Genomic DNA, 21,771 nt, shown 5'->3' with positions numbered 1-21,771 from the left:
ATAAAGTGTGGGAAATGGACCTGGGAATCATTAATGTCACTGTGGATTGAGGATGGCAGCAGATGGCTGTCAGCAAGGTGAACACACCAGGCAGAGTCACCTGACTCTGGTCAACCCATGGACATTGTCAGGAAGGCCCTACTCCAGGGTCAGTAACCCAGATGAAAATTTAGCCCTGATGGGATTGCTAGCCAGGAACCACAAATAGAATGTGGCAGTCCATTTTCTTAACTGTGGTCAGAAATTTTTATGAGCTTGATTTTAACCACCCCTACAGCTAAACTGGCATTTTAATCAATAAATCTATTATTAAGACACTGGTTTCAAATGTTGGTACATATCCACATTACTTAGAGGGCTTGGAAAACAGTTCACTACCTTAGTTCCTGGTAATGTAGTCTTGGGGAGATCTGAAACTTTGAATTTCTAGCAATTTTCAGGTGACAGTGACCCTGTTTCTGTTGATCCGAGGGTCATATCTGGTGAATTACAAGTTCAGGATATATTTAAGTTGCTCGCATCTTGTCTCTCAGTTTCTCCTTTAATAGCTCACTCCTTTTGGCATTCCCCATACCTGTACATATTCAGCTCGAGGGACCCGTGTTTCCCACATCTCTTGGCCATTCCTGTTTGCCCTCTGTTGATATACACTCCTTCCATCTATTCAGGTGGCTCATGCTTATTTATCTTTAGTTCCCAAGGGCAAATCTGTTCTTCCTGTGAATCTTCATCATGTCCCAAACATCGTTCCACAGACTGTGTTGTTAGTAACCATTATGTGCTTATGTCCTGACTGGTCTGCCTGCCTTTCCTTAGAAGCTCACAACCAAGGATGTCATTGTAAGTCTACAGGCACTAATCTCTTCCAGATACTTGGTTCTGCCCAGTAACCATGCTACACTTATCTCAAGGCCCTTCTCTTGGGTTTTTAATTATTATTTCAAACTATCTTCAGTTTCCTCAAATCTCTGTCATGCCTCTTTTGTTACAGTTACCAGATGGCTCTGCCTACTCCTTTATAGAGAAAGTAGAAGCCACCAGACAAAGAGCTCTCAGCTTCTCATCACCAAGCCTACAAACTTACCAGCATCTTCAACCCTCCCCCTTCCCCTGAACTCTTGTTCTAACAGAGGTATTCCTCTGCTTTTCTAAAGCTGTTTAAAGGCAAGCCCTCCATCCATGTTAATGAAAATCTCCCATTGGTCAGCATGTCTTCTTTATGTATCTGGTCCTATTTTCTCATCTCCTCTATCATTTTAAAAACATGTTCCACCCTCGTCTGTACACAGCCCTCTTCCTTAGACACCATGTCACCCTGCAGTCATACTCTTATTTTTGTTTGGCACTGCCCAACCAAATAATCTTCTAACCACATAATTTCTATCTTTTTGTCTCTTATTTACTTCCATAAAGCTGTTTCCATATGGGCCACTAAGCACCTTTCTCTGGTTAAATTAATCAATAGACACATTCCAGCTCCTCTTATCCTTACCCAGTTAAACCTTCCTCCATCTTGAACATCTCTCTTCCAATATTTTCTCTGACCACCCAGGGTGGCTTCTCCCCATCTAGCTGTGCTTCTTTTAATAAGGGCATGGCCATCTTCTATTTGAAGTGTATTTTGTGAATCTCAGTGATAGATCCTCTTATTTAAATTATGCCTAGACAACCTTATCTGCCCATTCCTGTGAGTTCAGTTATTATGTATACATCAGCCTCCCACCTTCACTGAAGAGTTCTACACCCCTCACTTCTAGATTATGACCATCTCCAAACTTCTTCTCTCTTGAGTTGCCTCTTTCAATAGGAAACAGACCCAGGGAACACATACCTAATTCCACGCCCTATTTCTATTGCATACTTTAGTAAGCCAACTAACCGTTGTTTATCCCATAGGCCAAGCTATCATTTAATATCTCTCAGACTATAGCATCTACAGCCTACATTTTCCTTGAGGCATTACTGTTCCTCTCCAAAGTCCATCACTACTGGGTTAAGTTTTGATCTTGTCTTGTCTCCTTATCTACACTGGCCTTCTTTCAGCCCCTCTTAGACTTTAAGCTCCATGTTTAACGTCTCATCTTTACAGCTACCAGTAATGTTGCCTTTATCACTTCTGTACCTGCTATGCACAGCAAACATCATGGGACCACACTTTGAGAAACAATTCAGTAAGTGAAGATTTTTTTTATACTTCTACATCTGAACATTTTTCAGTGTGTGTGTTTGTGTGTGTGTGTGTGTGTGTGTGTGTGTGTGTGTGTGTGTGCACTCAAGCGAGCACGCTGGCACTACATGCATGCAAGTGCCCACATTGGCCAAAGAAGAGCTTCACCACCCATTTGGAACTGGAGTTTCAAGTTTCAAATGATGTGGTTGTTGGAAACAAACAGCGTCCTCTGCAAGGGCATCTAGTGCTCTTAACTCCGGAGAAATTTCTCCAGTCCCACCTTTTCTCCATCTTTAAAAACACCTCAGACCTGTTCTCTGTAATCTGCCATTTTGTAATAACTAAAAGATAAATCATCGAAAAGACAACTTTTTAAATGAAACAAAGTTTAAGTAGTGATTCTGATTTCTTGTCCCCTACATTTGTCTCCTCTGTCTTTAACATTGCCTTGCACAGTTGTCATGTGTTTTATCCCTTCAAAGGATAGAAGGATTTGCTCGGATGAGTGTTGTGGGGTGGATGAGAATGTGTAGGCTCGAGTATTCCAACAGTTACTTGGTCTCCAGTGGATGGCACTATTTAGGGAGGTTATGGAACCTTTGTGTGGGCGAGCTTTGCTGGAGGAAATACATCACTGGGAGGAAGGGGGCGGACTTTGGGGGTTTGTAGTCTTATCCTACTTCCTGTTATCTCTCTGTACTTCCTACATGCAGATGAAATGTGATCTCTTACTTCCTGCTCCTGCTGTTAAGTCTTCTCCACCAGTGTGAACTCTCTCCCTCTGGACCCATAAGATAAGATCAGCCCTTTCTTTCCTTAGCTGCTTTTGGTCAAGTTATTTTATCTCAGCAACAGTTAAGTAACTTACATAAGAAGCTACGGTTGGGAAACCTTCAGATCCCTTATCCTTTCCAACAGTTGACACCACCTTCATATGTCCATTTTCCTTTTAAATTCTCCTAAAATGTACACAGAAGAGCAATCTGTCTCATACACCTGTAGAAACTCTCAGGGCAACATTAGATCTAAATCCATTTCTTCTAAAAGAAATGGTTGTAATGTCTCTTCTTTTGTTTATTTCTTCTTTATTGTTGTTTACTATTCATTTGGGATATATAATGGAAAAAAAACCAAGCCTTTAGGACCTTAAATCAGAGAATGGTTAGGACCTCCTTAATAGGAAGATTCCACCCCCACCCCCAAATAAACACAGCATGGTTTATCTTTCTAGGACCACCTGATAGTACTGAATTTTATCGCCTTCCTGGTGTAGGAAAAGAAGCCTTTTAAAATTCCATTGCAGTGTTTTGAGGCCATATATCCCCCAGGATTAATCACAAATATTTTATAAAGATGAAGTTTCGTTATATCTTTGTTCTTTGTGTCTTGGCTTTTGTTAGCGCATTTTAATTAGGATCTGGTATCTGCAATAAACAGTAAACATAAAGAGCTTTGCAAAAATGTATTAGACTGTTTGTTTTCACACTCTAATGCATATTTGCACAATTTTACCATGAAAAAAGGAAAACATGCTAAGCTCTTGGGCTCTATCCCAAATGTCCTGGAATAGAATCGGAAAATTACTAAAAATGCAACTGAACCTCATCATATTCCAGCAATTAACCTAAGAAACTGGGTCCATTCTCTGTATGAAAAAAAAACCAAAAAACCAAAACAAAAAATAAACAAACAAAAAAAACCAAAAAAACAAAAACCCTTCCGGGGAGAAGTCTGTGGAAGGGATGATTCTTAATAATACATGTCTGGTGCTCTCCAAACCTGTCTTCAAATTTGGACTCTTTCCCTCTTGTGCTAAAAGAGCTTAATAAACAAATTAAGTTGGGTAACAGTCTTTCAGAGTGTTAAGAAAGTCTCTTCTATAAAATAAAGTCTGGTGGACTGCTAAACACATGCACAAAACAAGGGTATGTATGTTTGTGTGTGTTTGTGTGTGTGTGTGTGTGTGTGTGTGTGTGTGTGTGTGTGTGTGTGTGTGTAATAAAAAGCTGGGGGTTAATAATCTTCCTGCTAAATAGTTTTACCAAAATGAAATGCTACTAGAACAGATTAGTTATGAAAAGTATGAATGACAACGGACAGTTTGGGGGTTTTCTTACTGCAGTATACCCCAATACAGAAGTAACACAAACATTAAAATCTGTCATGGTGGTGCTTGAGTGAAATTGTCATGGAGACGACACTTTAATAATATTTAAATGTGACACAGATCATAGAAGTATGAGCATGTCAGGAGCTTAAAGGGAGTTTCCTTCTGCAGTCTACCCCTTAATATGTTTCTAAGTAAAACTCTGGATTAAGTAATTTATTTTGCCTCATGATTTGCTGACAGAGTGAAACACAGAAAACTGTATAGATAAAAGGCTCTGTCCTGAGTATCAACTTAATTTTATTAGGAGGTGTCACATAAAAATGGCAACATGAACTGTAACAAAAGGGAAAGTGCTAGTTTAGAGGTCCCGAATCTAAGTTACACTTGGTGTTTCTAACCCCTCTTTGCAGAAATAATAGTCCTGAATTTAATTAGAAGCTGTTTTGTTAAGATTAAAGTTGTGGAGAAGTTGAAAGGTTAGATCATACAAAGATAAAAATGACTTCGAAGCTCTCAGGGAATCTGAACTGGTAAACTTAGGTTGTATTTCCTGCCAACTGTTTGCAGGAGGATTATAAGATGTACAGGAATTATTAGTTTTAGATAAAAGCCAGCATTTTATGAAGCAATTAATTTTTCATTAGTTTCACATAATTTTGGCAAAAATAGTTTTGTTCCAATAAAACTATTACATTCTAGGAGGTTATTCTAAAATACAGTCATTAACTTCACATTAATTTAACCAGATTAATAATAAGCTAAACTACATGTAGGAAAGCAGTAATGGTTCTTTACAGAATATATTAGAATTAAAAGGAAAAACTTAAAATGAAAAATAATCTTAAAAAACAGGTCATAAAACTTTCAAGTTCCTCTGTATGGTTATGCATTTATTTAAAAGACATTTTGCTATGTTTCTTAGCTATATAAAATTAATAGTATAAAGTCCACAGTTAGGTTTTGCACAGGATTATCTTAGAAGTAACAGACATCATTATTTTTATTAAAATATGTTTTACATTAAAATAAATAAAATATACCTAAAACTCCAAAGTGAACTTACGGTCATTAAAACTTCATTCCCAGGACCACAACCTCTCCTTCTCAATGCCAGAGTGTCCCAAGGATTCCATGCAGATTGTCCATTCACTCAGAATAACAGAATCCTCAATATTCTTTCATTACCAGGATAAGAAGGAACCTTTGCTGAGTCTAGATGAAGGGCCCCAAAGTCCTGGCTGTAGAATGTTTCTAAACAGCACCATAGATCATTCTCACCTCACCACTACCAACTGGCTCCAATCTAGAACCACCTCTCTCTATTTGTACCATACCTACCAATTCCCTGAAACTCCATTTGTAACCACATCCAACTTGGATTCTACCCTGTGGACTGGAAGGCCTAGTTGAAAATGTCCAACCACACGGAATAGAGCCTAGTTCCTCAGCTTTGTGTTCAAATCATGGCTTCCACTTCTCCCCTTAGTGACAATTTCCTTTCCTTTGTTTTGCTCAGCCCTTTGGTCCTGCATCCATGCTCATGTGATAGGCAGCAATGATGGCGGCCTTCTACGTCACTAATGCTTTGACATGGCATTTTGCTTCAGTGAGTTCTTGAGGAAAAACTTCTATGTGGTTTTCAGGTTTGTTCTGACTCTGTACCTCTCTTTGCTATTTGGACAGATCATACAATTTTCTCCTTTATAAAGTTTCTCAATTCCTCCTGGAATATTACACTGTTTTGTGTTCTGCCTGGCTCAGTATGAACCAGGATCGTCTAAAGAATCCTGCTCAGTTGAGAGGTGCATTTGTCTGATTTGTGCCAGTCCCATGTGGGTTCAGATACAAAATAACAAAAACAAAACCAAAAAACCATAGTAAGTATCAATATGTTCTCTAATGTCCACATGGATTCATACTGTCACCTCCAAAGCCTAGTGGTCATTTAGGTTAGTAATGGTCTTATTCAGATCATATTGGTGTCACATCAAGGATTTAGCAAATGTAGTATCCAACATGGGCTCCAACAAGGACATGGTAGAACTTATAATGAAGAGGCTCAGGACATTAAACTAGGACATAAGGCACCAAATGAGGGGAAAGAGAGATCATGTTTACTTGCTTATTCATCATGTCTGCATTAAGTTTCTAGATAGGAAGTTGTAGGGGTGGTTCTAATGCTCTGATAGGGAGTGAGCACTGAATGTCCTGGTCCCCAATTGGCTCTTGGTGGATCAATAAAGATGCTAGCGTCCAGTGGCTGGGTGGAAGAGGCGGAACTTCCAGGTTCCTGCAGGCAGGCTAGCAGAAGCAGGAGGAGGAAAGAGGGTTCACCAGGCTTCAAAGGGAGAGAGAGCCACCAGCCATGTGAGATCTCAGATGGAGTGGCCATTGGCTGCTTCCCTGACTGGTCCTGGGATAGCAGGTGGGAGATAAGAATTGCAGCTAAGCTGAGGGCAGATTTAGGATACTAAGCAAGGTGAAAATAACCGGACAACAACTAAATTGAGGGCAGATTCAGAGACATTGAGCTGTGAGTGAAGGAAAGAGCACGTTAGCCACAGAAGGCTTCGAAGTACCTGGCCATTGAGCTAAACAGCATATTAAAAATAAGCTAGTGTGTGTGTGTGTGTGTGTGTGTGTGTGTGTGTGTGTGTGTGTCTTTCATCCGTGGGTCTAAGGGAACTAGGGTGGGAGCTAGTAGCATGGTCTGCCTAGAGCTTAAAGCACAGTAGTTAAAAACTACAAGCTACAGGAAGTGTGCTAGACAATGAAAAGAGATAAATGAATACAATAATTACCACCTTTTTATTCATTTCCAAATTCTTAGTTCCATATTACAATCAGTTTGTTCATAATATATGTATTAGGGGTACACATGAACACATTTTTTTTAACTTTGTGTTCAGTGTCTTTAAGTTTGCTTTAAAAAGAATAGTTGATCATTGTCTATATAGAAAACCCAAGAGACACAATGGAAAACAATGAAAACTAATAATAGAATTCAATTAAGTGGGAGATTACTGGAAAGAGGGACAAAATTCAATTAATTTCCTACATACAAACAATAATCAAGTAGAAATTATCCCCATTCATAATACCAACAGAAAGGACAAAATAGCTAAAAATAAATCTAATAAGAAATATGTATAAAGAAAACTCAAATTTTTTGAGATACATAAAAGAAGTCTTGAGTAATTTGAATGGAACACAATGCACTATCAGGAAACTCACTATAGGGTGTCACAGGTCATTAGATGATTTACAAATATTATGTGATACCAATTTAAACCCTCTAAATGTTTTTTAAGAATGAAAACATAGCATGCTCATGTGAAAGAAAAGAAGCAAATACTCAAAAAAGAATTGAAAAAAAAAATTGTGTTATCTACAGCCATGTAACAAATTACCCCCAAATTTAGCTGCTAAAAACAACAAATGCTTACTATTCCAGTGTCTGAATCAGAAATGTAAATTTGGGTTAACTTGACAGTTCTAGGTCAGATTCTTTCAGAAAGATGTAATCGAAGCATCAGCTTGGGGCTCTGGTTTCATCCAAAGGTCAACTGGGTGTCATCGACTTTCAAGTTCATCTGTTCTTGGTTCCATTCCCCCAAGCCTGTGAGACTAAGGCCTCATTGGCTACTGTCAGGTGTAGCAGTTCCTGCTGTGTGGACCTCCCCACGAACAGCTCACAAGTCAGCTCAGCTGGTTTCTCTCCAAAGTGCTTGAGGGAGCAAGAATTAACACCCAAGAGAGGCCACACTGTGCTTACAACCTACTCACAGACGTGACAGCATTCATTACCTTTACCATATCCAGGCCACTTATTAAGTGAAGAAGTTGCACGTGGGCATGAATTCCGAGAGGAAGTGATCTTGAGAAGCTGTCTCAGAAGTTATCTACCTCAAAAATGAAGGGAGGGACCTGGAGAGATGGTTTGATGGTTAAGTGTACTCACTGCCCTTGAAGAAGACTGTGGTTCAATTCCCGGCACCCACATGGTGTCTCAACACACCAACTATAACTCTAGATCAAGGGGACATTTTCTGACTTCCATGGGAACCAGGCCCACACATGGTGCACATACATACACATAGGCAAAACACTCATACTCATAAAATAAGTAAGTGTAAAAATAAAATACAATGAGAGAATTGTATCATTATTAGAACATACCATAAGGTTAAAGTAATTCAACCAGCATGTGTCTAGCGGCAGCACAGAGAGTCCAAGACAAGTAAGATTCCATGTAAGTAACTAACACATGAAAGAATGATCCTCAAGTCAAATTGAAAAGAAACTAAATAATGCCAAGAAAATTGGCTATCTACTTGGAAGAAAAAAATTATTGGATTTAAGTATAGACATTATTTATTTTTATTGTAATCATGTATATGCATGTATAACTGCATATTGGTGTGTTTACATGAGAGGACAGACGGTTGCATCCCTGGGAACTAAAGTTACAGTCCACCGTGAGCCACCCAGCGTGGGTCTTAGGAACCAAACTCAGGTCCTCTGAAAGAGCAGCCTGTACTCTTAGCAGCTCGGCCATCTCTCCAACCCCTTCTTGGATTCTTCATTCACCCCATTACATTTATGAAGAGACAGAGATTTCAAGTCTATCAGTCATGTCTTCTTTTTAGAGTGGTGGAATACATGAGTGTTTGTTATGCATTAGTAAAGCTTTGAGTTCCCTACACACCAGGCACTGTTATATGCTCTACATTTATGTGACTCTACTTCAATTTTCAGAACTATTTTATAAGGACACTTTCCTGCCCTAAAGTAAGTACAGTAAGGCACAGGGTCACATACCTGGAATATTTATGCCTATTGACCATGTATCACTGCATAACGAACTACCCCAAACAGCGATTTATACACCAAACATTTATTGTTTGCTGGAGTTTCCAAAGCAACTTAAGCAAGTGATTCTCCTAGGCCTGCATGCCAGCCGAGGGCTGGTGTCATCCGAAGGTTTGATAGGTTGAAGATTCTACTTACAAACTTGCCCATGAAGAAGTTGGTCTGTATCGTGTGCTGATTTCTTCTATGAAGACGTGTATAAATTCCCAGCAGCCATGTAAAAACGCTAGACATAGCTGCATATTCCTGTGGCTCCCGCACCAACTGGGACAAGGCATGGGCTGGGGCAGAGACAGAGAGATCCCAGAAACTCACTGACCAGCCCGCCAAGCTCCAAAGTGCGTTTTCTGCAGTGAGACTCTGTCTCAAAATGATGAGGCAGAGAGCAACAGAGGAAGACACCCAATGTCCTGCTCTGATCTCCACACGTCCCACATATACATACACATCTGCACACTCACATGCATGCAACCCACACAGGGATGATAAAATATCTGCAAATAAAAATATTAAATCTAAAAATCACGAAGAAAAAGACAGATCCATTGATTTGGTTCATCTTAAACAAACAAACAACTAGAGCCATACTTAGAGTTAAAGAATATTGGAAAAAGAATAGTACTTTATGCTTTGAAAGGCAAATGAATTTTATGTGTCATGTGTATACAAACTTAGATTCTGCATGGGAGATTTCAGTATCAATGTCAAAAACCAAGAGACACAAAGAGTATATACAAAGAGTATATACAAAGAGTATATACAAAGAGTATATACAAAGAGTATATACAAAGAGTATATACAAAGAGTATATACAAAGATGCCAAGTTTTATTATGCTTAAAAATTTTTTGAAACAACCCAAGTATCCAAGAGTGGAGGGGGGGGTTATTCAATAAATGTTACCACAGTGACTGATGGGATACAATGCTGTTAATGTGCTAGAAGTATATTTACTAACACAAAGGAAATTCATGAAGTTAAAGGAAGAAAGTCACATTTAAAATTGTACATAAAACACCACACAGTTCTTTTTACATAATCTTTTATTCCTGAAATTTTAATTTATTTCCCCCTTTCCCTTTCTTTCCTCCAAACCCTTTTATGTATTCCTTCTTGATCTCTTTCAAATTCCTGACCTTTGATTTTATTAATTTTTGTTACATCCTTATATGTATACCCCTATATATATCCATAAATATAACCTGCTCGGTCTGTACCCTGATATTTGTATGTGTGTTTTCAGGGCTGACCATTTGCTATTGGATACTCACGGAGTGTAGTCTTCCCTAGAGAAGACTACTTCTTCTACTTTCAGTATCTTTAGTTGCCTGTAGTTCTTTGTGTAGAGTTGAATGCCCATGAATTTTTCCTTGTCCACGTTGGCATGGCTATGGTTGGCTTTGTTCATGTTGGTGAGACTTCATGCACGTAGCTTCTGATACTCCTAAAATACACAATCTCACAGCAAACTCCCCGATCCTCTGGCTCTTACATCCCTTCCACCTCCTATTCCACAATGTTTCCTGAACATTAAGGACTGAAGTTGTTTTATAGATGTATCCATTGGGACTGGGTTCCTCAAATCTGCATATTGATTGGTCATGGTTTTCTGTAATGGTCTCTATTGCAAAGTGAAGTTCTCTTGATGAGGGATGAGGCCTACCCTTATGTTGCTGTAAATCTCCTCCCAAATATGCCCTGGCAATGAAAACATGACTCAATTAATATGAATACATGCTGTGCTCCTAGACTCCTATCACTACACTACCATCATCCACATCTATGAGACCCCCTTATAGCTTGCGGATTCTTCAGGTCACGTGCTTCTGCTCTGCCCTTCTTCTTCTTCCTCCTCCTCTGAGTCCTCTCCCTCTTCCATTTTCTCCTTCTTCCCTCTCCCACTTTCTGTTCCACCTTCCTTTTTATCTACCCAATCATCAGCTCTCCTTTATTTTACAAATTAAGGTGGGAAGCAGGTTTACAGGAAATCACCTGAGTGCTGACTCAGTCCTTGTTCTCAACCACTCACAAGAGAATGAATTAACATCAAATATAATTAGCCCCAGGGCTATCCACAACACCCTTATCTTTGGGTATAAAGACAACTATTTAGACTTACTTATTTTTATGTGCATTGCTGTTTTGCCTACATACATGTATGTGTGAGTTGTCAGATCCCCTGGAACTGGAGTTACAGATGGTTGTAAGCTGTCATGTGAGTGCTGGGAACTGAACCTGGATCCTCTGAAAAAGCATACAGTGCTCTTAATTGCTGAACTATCTCTCCAGCCTGTCCACTTCCTATAACTATTTAGAATGTAGTTAAGAATTATGCTGTTTTGATAAAGTTAGGTAAAGTAGGTTGTCTTCCAAGATCCATGACTTCACTAGACTTGGGTAATTGGCTAGGTTTCCAGTAGTAGGTGTGTTTTCCCCCTTGTTGAACAGACATTAAGTCCAACTAGAGAGATCTTAATTATTGCCAAGGTATTCATGGGATTACTGCACCCTCAGGGTTATCTTGTCATGCCGGTGGTAGTAGTAGTTCATGGGTGCCATAGCTGGGTAGGGCTGTTGGGTGTTTTGGAAACTTACATGGTGCCTTCTGGTATCAAGAAAGCTAGTCCTCCAAGAGGAGGCATTCAGCTCAGTTCCAACTTAGGGGCCTCTATGTCCTGCGTCTGAAGTACACGGTGTTGTCAGTAATAGGGAATGACCTTGCACCTTGCAAAGGTAACCAAGGGACATAGTAATAGTTTAAGAAACGTTAACCCAAAACTCAAAGGAATATACATATTTTGGTTTTGTATAGGTAGATGTTAAATAGTATGATTCCTTATTTAGACATCCACATTGTTTTTAGACATACCCACTACTACTTTACCCACCATATCTAGGTCCCTCTTCCATCCCTAATTAGAGCCACTCTCCTTGTTTTTTAATTTCCCCTAACAGATTAATTATGTCCTGCTGTTTCCCTTCCTCTTCCCCCTAACCCAGCAATGGCCCCCCCTTTTTTTCTTTTTTCTCTGTTTACTTTTCTTGTTTCTGCAGTTAATCCAGGGTATGTATCGTATGTATGTATCGTATCTGAGGATTCTCTAATGAGAGAGGACATTGGATGTTTGTCTTTCTGGGTCTGGATTACCTCACTTACTGTAATCTTTTCCATTTTACCCCTATACCTGCAAAGTTCATGGTTTCATTTTTTTCTTTACAGCTGAATGGTATTCTACAGTATATTTGTGTGTATATATATATATATGTATATGTATGTATATATGTATATATATGTGTGTATATATATATATATATATATATATATATATATATATATATATATATTTCACCATCCATTTCTCTGTTGGACATTCAGTTTGTTTCCATTTCCTAGATATTGTGAGTAGAGCAGAGATGTACTGGCGAAACATCTGTGGATTGGATGCCGAGTCCTCTGGACAGATGCCAAGGAGTGCTAAAGCTGGGTCATACGGTAGATTTATTTTTAGCTTTGTGAGACTTCTCCACACTGAAAACCGTGGTGGCTGCACCAGTGTGCGATCCCACCAACAGAGAATGAGTTCCCTTTGCCAGACCTGCTCTGACATGCTTTGTAGCTTGTTCTGCTGATCTTTGCATTGCCCAGACAGTTTTTATAAAGAAAACAAACCGTCTGCATAAAGCAATACTGATACTTTTATCTGTAAATGGCTCAATTAAGGGGAATTTTTCCTTATTTTCATGTTGTCTATTTCTATTTTAAAAGTAATGTCAAATCATGTATCTTATTTCTTAGTGACCTCATAGTAGTCATCTTCCTTTGTTCCTCCAATGAATGAATAAATGGCAGCTGAGTGGAAACTGTTATCACCAGGCAGTGGTCATTAATCCTCCTGTCCTGGTGCACTGTCTGGAATTTGCATGCTATAGACATGAGTCTGTCTGTTGACCTACAGCTACTTCACTAGTGTGTTCATTTTAAGGCAAAACAAAACAAAACAAAAAGTCAGTAGTACCTCTAACATGAAGATGCATTCACATCTAGGCAAGTGTTCAAAACATGCATGAATATGAGCTTGTCCTACATACCTAAAAAGCTCATGGAAACTTGCACTGATCCAGTCTATCATTACTCAAAACTGCACCTATGTCATTTGCTTCTGTCACTTTACAGGTGGATAAGCTCTCTGCAGCCATCTCCAGTGCATCGCACGGATCTTCTCCCACTACCTTCTGCATCACCCGTGTTGTATGACAAAACTTTTCCTAGGGAGACAAAACACACACATCTACTCAGCCCAGATAGACCAAGTACAGATACATCCGGAGTCCTACTTGGTGAATGAATGTGTCTTATTGGGGTTATTTACAGGCATGTGGGTGAGGGGTCAGACACAGGATCAAAAATGACTCAAAGACAGATATGTTGCAGGAAATATTTAAAAAGCAATTCCATGGCTGATATCTCTCCACCCAGCTTGCTAAGTTCTTACTTCAGGTCACTTCCAATTTCCCATGGCTGCCTGGCGTGCCTCACCATTGTACCTTTTCTCTCTGGAACCCAGTTGAGCTGCTGCGTAAAGGAAAACACCACATAAACTTAGTTAAGAATCAATGGTAACTCAATCACTGGGCACAACAACTAACATCTTAACTATCACACCAAAGCCCTTAAGCGTCACAGTACACTCTGTCCTCCAACTCTCAGGCTCTTTCTACCCCCTCTTCCACAATGATCCTTGAGCATTAGAGGGGATGACTAGACTATGGCGATTTGAATTAAAATGGTCCTATTGCCTTCTATGGAGGAAGTGTGTCACTGGAGGGTGGGCTTTGAGGTTTGAGAAGCTCAATACAGGCCCAGAGGTTCCTTTTCTCTTCCTAATGCCTGCCAATCTGGATGGAGACCTCTCAGCTACTCTCCATCACTATGTCTACCTGTGTGCCACCATGCTTCATAACCATGACAATAATGGACTAAATCTTTGACCTGTAAACCAGCCCCAGTGAAAGGTTTGCCTCTATAAGAGTTGGCATGGCCATGGTGTTTCATCACTGTAACAGTATCTCTAACTAAGACAGTGACTATAGATGTTAGGAATTAGGCCACTGTGCCATAGCCTCAGCCAATTGTTTGCAGGAGCATCAGCATCAGCCTCATCATCAACAGTGGTTATGAGTTGAGGCTAACAGTAGGGATCTACGGGTGCAAGCGCACATATTTACAAGTTTGACAGGCAGATCACATCTATTCGGTAAAACCATAAACACTGTTTCCCCATTGAGACCTATGGCCTCACTGCCATAGGCTTTTGTCTTAATTTACAGTACTATATGTAAACTCATTCTTGTGAAGCAGGCCTTAAAGTCAATTGGAAAGCTGCTGGTCTTACCCAAAATAGCCACACCTTTATTGAACAAGCAACCACATCATGCCTAGTGTGCCAGTGTTACAGATGACAGTGTCCATCTCTGTCCTGGCTAGTCTTATATCAACTTGACATAAGCTAGAGTTATCTGAAACGAGGGAACCTCAATTGAGAAAATACCTCCATAAGATCCAGCTCTAAAGCATTCTTTTAATTAGTAATTGATGGGAGAGGGCCCAGACCATTAGTGGGTGGTACCATCCCTGAGCTGGCGGTCCTGGGTTCTGTAAGAAAGCAAGCCGAGAAAGCTATGGGGACCAAACTATAGCCTCTCTCCATGCCCTTTACATCAGCCCCTGCCTTCAGGTTCTAGCCCTGATTGAGTTCCCACCCTGACTTCCTTCAGTGGTGGACTACAATGTAGAGGTACAAGCCAAATAAACTCTTTCCTTCTCAATTTGTTTTTTTTGTTATGGTGTTTCGTTAAAGAAATTGTTACCCAACTAATACAATATTCAAGCAGGAATGTTGGTGACAGTTCTGCAGCAGCCCTCATGGTCCCTTCTGGCACTATGAAAGCCAGCCAGCAGGGTGGGAGTTTCCAGTTCAATTGCAGCTTTTATATGCCCTGCGTCAAAGCATGTGAAGTCTCCAGCAACAGGCTCTTACCATCTAGTTCTGGCACACAACCAACAGCAGTAGTAATAGCTTCTGTGGTTTGTGGGGGCCTCCGGGGCTTCCATAGCCAACAATTCACAGGGAGGTAGCTGACTCCTGGCACTGGGGGTTTTATTCAGTGACCTTATGGCCCTTGGGGGTTTAGGGTACTATTGGACTTAAACTTTTTAACTGTTGCTTTAATAACCCATTTTTCTTTTTAATTAACCCAGCCAGCCCCAATAGCACTATAAGGTAGGTAGAAGTACAGCTCTACCCAGTTGTCTCTCCAATGACTTCCCAAATCTACACAACATTCAGTGATGAACATTATATGATCTGTATATCAAAAACTTTTCCAGAGGATCAGCAGTTCAAGGCAACAACCCAATCCACTATCCCATAACAAAACTAACCCTGGCAAAGCATTCTGAATGTTTGTTGTCATCTATTCTCTTGCAAGTGTCAGGTGATTCCGGAAGTTCACAACCAAAGTCAAACCATAAGCAAGGTCTGAAACAGCATGGAAAGATTCCATTCATTTGTATCAATTCCTTCCTCTACAGATCAATGCTGGGTACAAAGCATGGGTAGAAGGTGCTAACTTAATTAGCTCCTTGCAATCCTTAGTCATTCTTTCTGAACCATGAGATTCCCAAATTCTGCTCCACAGAGTCTCCCTACATTTCTCCACACTTGATAAACTCAGTGGGCCTGATTTGATCTGCTAAGACCGACTCAGGGCCAACTGTGAATGTGGCCCTGCCTTCCCAGCTGCAGCTTCTGGCTTCCTGTATCAGAGTGGCTCTGGGGCAGGATGGTGCCTATGGCCTCCCCATTCACCATACCTGGCTGTAAGGGGAATTTCTGACCTCATAACCTTTTGCCGGAGAGAAATGTACCCTCTTTAGTCTGGTGGGGAGGGGATAATTTCTTATCTCCTGAGACAGGCTTGATCATCTTCACCTGCATTATTTTATCATGGATGTCGTCTGTGAACTGCTCCTTTGGAACAGTGAGGTGTATCGCGTGCCACTATATATTGGAAGTAGGTGATCTGCTTTTTCATTTTGATTTTACAGAGAGTCGTAGTTACGATTGTACGTGAATCTCAGAAGAGACTTTGAACTTTAGACATCTAAGCCCTGTTGAGATTATTATAAACTATGGGGACTTTTGAAGTTGGATTAAATGCATTTTGCATTATGATATAACAATAAGCCTGTGGGGGGCCAAGGAGTGGAATGTGGTAGCTTGAATGAAAGTGGACCCATAGGCTCATAGGGAGTGGCACTGTTGGGAGGCGTGGCCTTGTCAGAGTAGGTGTGGCATGGTTGGAGGAAGTATGTCACTAGATGCAGGCTTTGAGTTCTCAGATACTCAAGTCTGGCAAGTGTGTCGCATCTTCTTTCCACTGCCTGTGAATCCAAATATAGAAATCTGTGTGGAGCAGTGGACGGTGCCACCAGACAGAAAACTTGATAAGGTCAAGCAGATCCAGGAACCAGGCAATTCTCATAATTGAGAACGAACGGTAGGTGTTTAAATTACTCCCAACTGGGTTCCTGTCCTGGAACACATGCACATGACACCCCATTACAAGGACAATGACAATAAATGACACCCCATTACAAGGACAATGACAATAATTCATGTAGGGACAGCACCTGAAGTCCTTTCACATGTAGATGAAACACCCCAACCATCTCAAACCAAGCCAATAGAAAGCAACTGCCTCTAGATTCCAACATACCCCTAAAAGTTCATTAGGTCATATCTACAAAGAATAAGTTGCATGAGTTATTTCACTACAGACCAGCTGAGAGTGCCTGTCTTACTGAGCCGTAACACTCCAAAGAAGTTTTCTCTCCTGAAGCTTTCATTGCTGGAGACCCAGCTCTACCAGCTGGATGTATGAGCCTGACCACAACCACTTTCTGCTCGGTGACCCCAACCTTGGCCCCTAGCTGCATCTCTCTGACTGCCACCAATTCCGGAGCAGCAGCAGCTGCTGGAGAGAACCAGCAGCTTGCTTTGTTCTAACTTCCCCTCAGAGAGTTGTAGCTCTGAACCTGGTGGAACGCAGACACAGACCAGCAGTTCTGGGCTCCATCTCTGGCACCATGACTTCTTGCATGCCACCATGATCCCCACCATGACAATAGCAGACTAAACCTCTGAAAATGTAAGCCAGTTCTAGTTAAGTGTTTTCCTTAATGAGAATTGCTGTGGTCACGGTGTCTCTTCATGGAATGTAGTATTGACATAACTCCTAAGGACCTTCTGCTATACTTGTAGATCAGTGTCTTGCTCAGCCATCATCAGAGAACCTTTCTCATACAGCAGATGGGGAAAAAAATGCAGAGATCCACAGCCAAACAATGTGCAGTGTAGGCTTCGATTTTTCAAAAACGTCCTTCAATAAGGGTTCTTAAACCCTTCCATTCCCCTTCTAGCCCACTATCCAAAAGTAGGGGAGAAAAGATGGTGTGTAGGACAGAAGTAGTTCTATGGGGTGATTCTAGTCTCCCTGTTCTGACTTGTTTGTTTTGTCTTATTTTATTTTATTATCATTCCTTAAATGCCGGTTTCCCTTCCCCCTAAGGAGAGATAGAAAGACTATGGATCCAAATGGGAGGGGAGACAGGTAGGAACTGGGAGGGAGTGGAGGAGGGGAACCATAATTAGAATATATTGTTTGAAAAAAAATCTATTTTCAATAAAAGAAATATCAGAGGCAGTAGAAATTTCAATTTTTAGAGTGTATGTACATGGTGTGTGTGTGAGACAGAGAGAGATGGAGAGAGAGAGAGAGAGAGAGAGAGAGAGAGAGAGAGAGAGAGAGAGAGAGAGAAACACATGTGGAGGTCAGGAGACAATTTGCAATAGTGGGCCTATCATGTGAGTCTCAGGGATTGAACCCAGGTGGTCAGGTTTGAAGGCAAGTACCTGAAAATTTAATTTTGAGCATAAAAAATCTTTAGACTGTGTACACAAGCCTATAATTAGCAGTTAATTATTCAAATTGAAAGTTAGCCAAAGACAAATAGACAATCCATTTATTTTTCTATGTTCTAATGGATTAATGTTTTTAATTAAATTAGCCAAATTCTGGCAAATTTTCCATCAAGAAGAACAGAGTCCAAGAAAACAGGTAGCCATTTTTTATACTGAAATACAACTCATGTTAATGCCAATATGTTTGAAGTCAAAATCAACTATATAAATGTATAAAAACAAAGAAATATATTTTGGAAGACAACAGCCAACCTAAAATATTATTCACTTTTCAAAAATAGAGCATCCCTACATTTAAAAATCAAGAAATAATTTATAGTACAGTGGATTAACTCAAGAGAAATTGCTATGGTGTAGATCCTGGCAATCCCCAAAGGTCCCTGTGTTAAATGCTTTTTTGCTTAATATTACTGGGAGGTGGTAGAACCTTAAAGAACTAGGCCCATAGCTGCTGAGTAGCTACCTTGGCAGATAAGATGCAAGCATTAACCTAGGTTTGAATCCTCAGCATCCACACACAAAGCTGACTGTGGCCTTCTGTAGCTGAAACCCCAGCACTGGGGAGCAGAGACAAGTGAACGCTACTCAGCTTGTCTAGCGGAAAGCAACCTTCAACTTCATCGAGAGACCTAGTGTCAAGGGAATAAGGCAAAGAATGATAAAGCAGGATACAATGTCCACCTCTGGCCTCTACCTGTGTGCATACGTACATGTAACACACACACACACACACACACACACACACACACACACACACACAAGGGGTGAGGTGGTTTAGTGGAAGATTTGAGCATTGAGGGTCTGCCCTCAGAAGAGATATTGGAATTCTGTCTCTTTCATTTCCTCCTCTGCTTCTTGGCTTCCCAGCATGTACTTTCACCATGTCACAACCCCAAAAGCAGCAACGCCAGCAAGCCATGAACCAAAAGTCCCAAACCATGAGCCAAAGAAGTCTTTGTGTGTTTTTCAAGGTGACTATCATTAGTTGTTATATATAATATAGAGAGATATTAGCAAAACATCATTACTGTATTTTGCTACAGCAATAAAAATCTAACACAAAAATTCTGCTTTAGCTTGGTAAACCACTTTCATTGTCTTTACTATCTTAAGCAATATAATCAAATAAACTCCTTTACTTCTGTATGGTGACACATATCAAATCAAAGCAATACACACTTGCATACTTTAAAAATTATCTGTTTACCTCATTTGGAAGACCTTTATGGGTGACTTGCTAATATTTTCTACATTCTTATTGGCTATCTTTGGAATAACAGTGTTGGCTAAATGGTATTTATCGTTGTAGAACATGAACTATTCCATCCTTTATCACTATCAATTCCCAGTGAGAACTAACTCCTTTGATGGTACTAAATAAATAATAAGAATAAAGTTATAACATTCAATATCTGATTCAGCACTAGCTTAATGAGTTTTAAGGTAATGTTAAGTGCTTTGAAATCTTCAGAGAGTAGAAAAACCAATACACTCTACCACCCACTTTAAGAATAATATTATTCTATTAGATATTAATATTATAATTGTAATTTTCATTTCAATATTTGCACTTTAATTCTCTTGCTTTTCTTACCTGTATTTGATGAGTGATTGAGGATTTCAGGAAATACAAAAATAAGAATTTTGGAAGGTACAGAACGAATTCTGGCTAGCTGAATTATGCTGAATTATGTTTAATAGTATATGAATAAGGCCTACATTAAGTATGGAAAATAAGCTCACCATCATGTTACTGGGTTTCTTGCTCAATCTCTCTTTTCACAGCCAGTGGATCATGGACCTGCCTGAGCCTCAGCCTTTTTATTTCTCAGAAGAGACCATCTCTAACTGCAGTTTTCCCTGGACAATGAAAGCACAGTAGACTGAACGGAGAAAGATTTGTGCTTAAAGATGTGCAGTAAGGATTTCTTATGCTTCAGTTAGGAGTGTTACCTTAAAAATCCACCTATGAACCCCAGATCTACCATAATGTGCAACTCATACATCTGCAAACCCAAGTTTCCTAGCAAAGAAAACCATCACCTTTAAATACCAGTTAACCTTGGCTAGTGAGACTTAGTCACAGTGCTTGTGAAAGTATTACCTGTTCTGAGTTCACACCTGATGAGAAAAAAAAATGATTATTTTTAAATAAATGACCATAAGAATCTGTAAATTGACTGGGCGGTGGTGGCACATGCCTTTAATCCCAGCACTTGGGAGGCAGAGGCAGGTGGATTTCTGAGTTCAAGGCCAACCTGATCTACAATGTGAGTTCCAGGACAGCCAGGGCTACACAGAGAAACCCTGTCTCGAAAAACCAAAAAAAAAAAAAAAAAAAAAAAAAAAAGAAAGAAAGAAAGAAAACAAAAGAATCTGTAAGTTCTGTAAGTTGTACCTAGGTGGTGTTCTGGCAAGCTAAGCTGTACAGAGAGGCAGCCTTGAGACAGGCTTCAGCGTTGACTTAGTCCAGCAGCCGATCTCCTTCCCACTGTCATTAAGAATGTATTTTTAAAAACTCAAGTTGGAGATTGTATTCAAATTCATTCTGCTGTCTTTCTCGGTGGGTCCTGCTCCCCTGAGATGAAAACGTTGAGGACTATTTCTTGCATACTTTGAAACTACACAAAGCTTAGCCTCCCCTGGGGCAGGAACACACTTCCTCTTTGCTGAGGCTGATATGTAATTTATCATGCTTTCTCTTACCAGCCTGCCAAAAAAGCTTAGACCCAAGGTTGAAACTCCATCCCAGCAGCCATGAGGATAATTACAGTTAGCATATTTTCCTCATTCCTCTTTCTACAGCCTGCTTTTCTATTTTATTAACCTTGTTGCTAAGTCATTTTTTATACCTCATTGCTAATTCTTCTAGAAAGAGGTGAAATACAAAGAAATACAACTGTGAAATGAACAGAGCCTATAAAAAATTACAGCCTCTTTCTGAAGAACAGCATCTTTCACATCGGCACAGGATATTAACATCAGACATGAACTTATTTGGAAGTGAACAGCATGATATCAGCAAAATTTAGACAAGTAGTAATTTGTTTATTAGATGCTTCATCAAGTGTCTCAATGCATTTTGCTCTATTAATCTCTTAGGAAAATTTGAGGCCTCTCTGAACACTTGGCATACTCAATTATATTAAATATTTTGTAAAAATATATGCTAATAATTTTTAGGTGAGCATCCATCTTCCAAGTGGAACTGAAATTATTTGGAAACAGACCCTCTCTATCACTTAGGAGGATGTCTACTGCTACACCAAACCAAAAATGTATGGAGGCTCAACACAAGTAAGGTTGAGTTGTAGTGGCCCTGAGTCTGAAGGAATTGATCCTAGTTAGCAGGCACATCTCCAGGGATGTGTCAGGTACCCAGGCTCTTCCATAGCCTATTTCCCCACCCCAGGTCCTAGAAAAGAAAAGGAACTAAAACACTGGCTTAAAGCCCGTGCTTATCCCATTACTGGGGCCTATGGAGTAGCTTCCTCCAGATGCAAAGCCAGGGCTGGTTGAGAAGGCCAGGAAGTCAGCTGTTGAGGAAGTGGCTCATGACTCGAGGGGCGCTTTCCA

This window comes from Mus musculus, chromosome 17 (genome assembly GCF_000001635.26).
Source record: "Mus musculus strain C57BL/6J chromosome 17, GRCm38.p6 C57BL/6J".
NCBI lineage: Eukaryota > Metazoa > Chordata > Mammalia > Rodentia > Muridae > Mus > Mus musculus.
The sequence above is the reverse complement of the archived record's forward strand: the minus strand, read 5'-3'. Positions refer to the sequence as shown.